The sequence below is a fragment of the Strix aluco genome, chromosome 12 (genome assembly GCF_031877795.1).
Source record: "Strix aluco isolate bStrAlu1 chromosome 12, bStrAlu1.hap1, whole genome shotgun sequence".
In the NCBI taxonomy this organism is placed as follows: domain Eukaryota; kingdom Metazoa; phylum Chordata; class Aves; order Strigiformes; family Strigidae; genus Strix; species Strix aluco.
The window spans coordinates 8,335,651-8,341,213 of NC_133942.1; the positions used below are offsets into that span (position 1 = coordinate 8,335,651).

At 39.0% G+C, this 5,563-nt stretch overlaps 1 long non-coding RNA gene across 1 annotated transcript; it reads right to left on the bottom strand.

The window, feature by feature from the left end:
* On the bottom strand, positions 1-5,228 carry LOC141928738 (uncharacterized). The gene is made up of 3 exons (XR_012624854.1): positions 5,153-5,228; positions 1,952-2,097; positions 1-101 (listed from the first exon to the last, which is right to left on the bottom strand). It is a non-coding gene; the product is annotated as an uncharacterized LOC141928738 (long non-coding RNA).
* Between the last annotated feature and the right edge of the window lie 335 nt (positions 5,229-5,563).

Consider the following 5,563-nt stretch of genomic DNA (forward strand, 5'->3'; position numbering starts at 1 on the left):
GGTGATCAGATGTTTGGGTGGGTTTTTTGGTTTTTGTTTTTTCCCCTCAACATTTGCTGCAATTGAACAGGTTTTGCTTCTTCCATCTAGCAGTAGTCTGTCTGCATGTAACAAAGCACCAACAGGTTTTTTTCCTTGCTTCTATGCAGAGTATGAACTGTCATTCAGAGACAGACATCTCATCAGGCAGCCTCTCCACGCTGGCGTTTTTGGCATACTGGAGGTGCCCTCTTTCTTCTCTATGTCATTTGGCTTTGGCAAGTCTGAGTGCACACAAAGAGACTCTGCAAGCAGGATATACATATCTTCAAGGTACAAAGCAGTTATTTGTTGCCTTATGCACACAGTTGATAGGTGGGACTAAGAAGTTCCCAGGCTAAGGAGACCTGGCAGGGATCTGGCAGTGACGGGGGGATGACTGTGGTCCTCCCTTGTTCCCTGGGACAGCCTTACCCTCAGAGTTGCTTAGTTGCCATCCTTGATTCCCTATTTTTTCCTTAGGGCTTTGTGCCTTTCCAGGAAGTGACCTTCCCCATTCAACAATCTTACGTCTGCTTGTGACTTTTATATTTCTTATTCTGTCTGGTTCTAGCAGACATACTGTCTCACAGCTCTTTCTCACAATTAGCAGTTTTCTCAGAAACCTGAGTGCGGATTATGGTGCTGTGCTGTGCAAAACAGAGCGCGAGATTATGGAGAGCTCCAAAAGGAGGAGTGTAACAGTGGAGGCACCGCCATGAAGTCTACATTTCTGTGGTTGCATCCTGAGCAGGTTGGTCTGGGAAAAGTGGCGCACACCCCCATTCTTGTGCTGGCACAGAGCTAAGTGCCCAAAGCTTGGATTAGGTATGACTGCACAGAAACCATTTCGGAGCATCAGTAGTGAAGGACAAAATTAATTCTCTCAATTGTCTAATATTGAGACAGCCCTATTTATCAGGGTCTAAAAAAAACCCTGGTACTGGACAGTTTCTGTTTGCATTAGTAAAAGAGTTATTTATATGGAAAGTGCATATCCAGCATTCCTGATGGAGCAGGGAACAGAAAGTTTTCATGGCTAAACACTGCAGCTTAGGGACAAACCTGAGCTCACAGTGAAGGAAAGGCAATCAGGAGATGTTACAAACCTGTTAGGTATCGATGAGTATGTAAGAAGAGTCTATGCCAAATATTTTAAACTCTAGTTTTATGTTATAAAACTGATAAGTCTTGTGGGGTTGGCCTTTTTTTTTTCGGTGGTTTGTTTTGTTTTTAATGCTAAGTATGTCAGCACTGAAATCCTATGAATTGAAATGCCATGGTTGAGGTGAGGGGAGTTGAGGTAATATCATCTGTCATAAAATCTGAATGGTGACTATGAAATGATAACAGATGTGAGACTGAGAAACTCAAACTGCCTGGACATATTGAGTAAATGCCATGCTGGGAGACAGGGCAGAGTAACTGCTTTGTTCTTCAAGTAGCCAGAGACCCACAGCAAAATATACAAAATGGCTCATGGCATAAAAGGTTATATCAAAAACCATTCCAAATGGGTCAGGTGGTATAGTGGAGGAGGAGGTCAAGGAGAGTCCTACATGAGGGTCTTTCTTTACAGGGACTTGGTCAGAGGCACTAACTTTCAAAATGTGTCAATAAACTGAATATATGAAATTGTCAGGATTACACAGTTCCCAGTGCTCATCTGATGACCGGAAGACTGGACAGCAGATTGCTTGGAATTACCATGTTCCTTTTTTTGTCATGTCTCATGGATGTTCTGTGCCTATGCTCTTTGGCCAAAAACAATTAGCACATCTGGCACTTCTGGTCATCCTTCTATACTGAAAACATGTAAAAATATCTTACTTTTAAGACTTATCACGTCAGTCATGCCACTTACTTAAAGTAACTAAACACTGCCTCTTTTTAAAGGCACTTGTTCCATTCATAGAAGCTGCACATTTCTTACCAATTGCCAGTGAAGTACAGTTCCTGCCAAGCTTCAGGATAAGAGGAACGTTCATAAATTGCATTTATGAATTATATCATGTTGCTATGCACTTGAACCATTCAAGAAATTTCCCCTTTCTTTCATAAAGGCCTTTGATTTGCTTCCTGGAAAAAGAAACAGTTTTTAATCTTTCTTGGTCACAGAGCAAGACTTTTTAATTCAAGTTAATTAAAAAAGCATAGCAATTTATCTGGTATTTCCAGGGAAATTTATGGTTGTAAAAATTGCAAATCAGATTACTAGGTGCACACCACAGACACAATCAATACAGGAAAAATACATTGCTACAGAGAAAATGTTCTTCAGTAACAGCAGAAATGTAAAAATTTGGAACTGGGTTGTTGGCATTCCCATTTTTGCAGGTTTCCAGGTCTTGCCCTATTATAAATCTTGTCCAGAGCCTCACTCTCTGGATTAGTATGCTCCTTATCTTCAACCAGGGTCAATTTCTGCCAGCATTGGCCTCACTAGCTCTTCTCCCTCTATAACATTTGTGGCAGCTATGAAGAAAAGCTGTATCCCTGTCATCTTTCAATCTGCTAGGATAATCAAGCCAAGCTCTTCTATTCTTCTGTAAAATATGCTCACTTGTCCTCTGATCATGCTAGCGATCGTCTTTCTTGACAAGTGGTGACCTACTCTAATAAAGGCCTTTGTTTTCAAAAGTCCTAACTTGTGTTACATGAGAGACCTGCAAAGGGCTGTTAAATATGAAGGCATAATCTAGTTCTGTGTGCTTTTTCTTATTTTATTATTTTAAATGAGAAAGGCAAATATTAACATCACAGAAGAACATCACATAGGCTCGACTACTGTAAACTTAAAATCAACAATATTATAATCAAAGCAAAGTCACCGTTGAGATTAAATCATGTGTTACCAGTTATATTGGCTTAGTTCACCAGTTTATGAAGTCATAAAGTTAGTACTGTGTGTAATCAAAGTGTGTGCCCAACAAAGAGAAGAATTGCTATTTGTTAATTTTGCATCAGGTGTTTGAAAGAAGAGCTGTTTCCTTTTGGTAAAGGCCTATCTGTAATAGAGGATTTTAGCAACCTGGGGATTGCCAGTGCCAGGGTTCTCTGAACAAAGGACATTGCCTGGAAGAGAGGATAAAGCCTATTTAGCTAGTCTTAAGGAACTACAGAGATCTAAGAAGGCCCTTTGCAGTCTTCTGCTTCAACACTTTCTCCAGAAAATTGCATTGCAGTTGCAGAGCTATTGTTTACCCTCCTTAGTTATTACTTGACTTTACCCATATGAGCACAAAGCTTGCCAAGGGTTTTGCAACAAGGTTAACTCCTGGACCAGCCTTAGGACTAACAGTAGGTCAATATGGCCTACTTTCAGGTGGCTCTTTTTTGATCTCAATTTAAACAACAGGATTATGAGCTGGGGTTTGCTTTTCAGCTAATTATGAAGTTTCTCTACAAACCAGTACTGCACTTTCTCTACAAACTGCACTGGCTGACGGTCAACTTAGCTGTGGACTTTGGACAAAATCTGCGTGACCCAGTCCTCTTCAAGTGGGAAATCTTTAAACTTAAGTCCTGTTCATCACTCTAGGCTAAAGAAGAAAATCTCAGAAAGGATCCATCTATCTTTTTCTAGGTTAGGTACTGAGAATCATACAACTGGAAACTTTTCTTTTTTTTTTCAATTTCATGAGAGAGCATATAATAACTTATGTGCCAAATGTATTTTTCAAGATAATTGTCTTCTGTCCACTGAAGTTCTCCAAATTCTGGGTAATCTGAACACTCATTTTCTTTCATTCAAAAAAATAATTCTAAAATGTTGGAAGTGTATCTTTCTAAGTTGCCATCTCTTGTCTTTACAGTACGTACATGGGTTGTATTTTAGAATTTGACCTATTTTAGATCCTAGTCTAACATTGTATGGTTACATATTCTTAGTGCTTCTTAAGTATTCAGTAAAAAGAAGTGTTTTTCAAAATATTTCGTAAGTGAAAAAATGTATTTTTGTATAGCTTAATAGCATTAACTATGAAAGATAAAATTGGAAAATTTTATTTTTCCAGTTACAGCCTGAAAAACTAATTTATGATTGAGCTGACTGATGCCATTATTAATTATAATATGCTTTTATCCTTTCCTGACTACACCAATTCCCAGAAATATTGTAAGCAAAGCTTCTGTACACAGTTTAACTCCCTAGTAAACATACCCATCTGTTCAGTGTTTTCCTTCCTGCATAACTTTTACCTCAGTGGTAAAAGCAGCTGACTGAGGGCATTAGGCAAGAAATACATCTGTTTCTACAGATTGTCTTGTTATTATGAAATCAGGAATCAGGTGATGTTAGTTCTATCAGACGATACCTATGTTGACAAATGCCAGCTAGAGTTTAAGGATTTGTGACAGGAAGCTTCAGTGCCTACTACCTTAAGTAGCTAAGTTGACAGGAAGCTTCAGTGCCTACTACCTTAAGTAGCTAAGTGCCAAGGAACAGTTTTGTTTACTTCTACAGAGCTCTACCTTCGAGAGTGTTTCAATTTAAAATGGCTTTTCTCAAAATTGTATATTCTCAAAGTAGATAAAATTTCATGTGGTTATGGGCCAAATCGTTGTGTCATGGAAATCATTATGACTCCACTGATTTCAAAACACATTTTTCTTGTTCTCAAGAGAAGTAGTGTCATCTTCAGATTTGACCATTTTAATGGCAGAGGTATACATAGACTGTTCATATGAAGTTTGGGATAGTGGAAGGATCTTTCTAAACTCTGTTAGAGACTGGAGGTGGGTTCCCTTTCATGCTGGTGACAAGTTTCAGAAGTAGGATGCTACTTTCAGCTCATCCAAGCTACATATACTCACTGGTTCTGTACTTTGTACATAAAAATCTCAAGCTCCCAATTTTACTCCTGGGAATTTTCTGATAGCAACTATCAGTTTCACAGGCCCCACAGCCTCTACAGGGAATAAATGTCATTGCAGATCAGACAATTTCAACACCACAGTAATGATTTGCATGTTACTCTTGTGCTGTTATACTAAAATCCTGAATACAGAACTTGGTCTGCTAGTTGCTGTAATGGCAAGTATTTGTTGCGCTCATATCATATCTCTTCTCATAAAGTGAAAACAGACAAACCACAGAGAATGTGTGTTATGTGGGCAGTTGTACCCTACTTACGTGTGCTCAGCTGCCTTGATCCTCCTCAGAAAGCACTGTCTCACCAGGGAGTTGGCCAGCTAACAAGCTGTCTTTTACTTGGAGGCTGTGCATCTCCATGCTGACTCCAGCTTCTCTATGAGAGAGCACAAGACATTTTTCTTCAGTTCAGAGGATCAGGAGATATCTTCTATGTTTGTCAGTTCTTGGTTTTTAAAGTGAGGACTGGCTGTTCTATTCTTACTAATTGCTTCCCATTTAATAGGAAATATGCTTTTGGAATAAATGAGTGTTTAATTTAAACCCACTGTAGATCTTATCCTGCACATTTTAGAGAAAATAATAATAAAAAAAATTGTAATGACAAGGGCTGTCTGCTTCTCAGAGTTGCAGGAGAAATGTTTAACGTTGGGACAAAACACTTGGGTATCT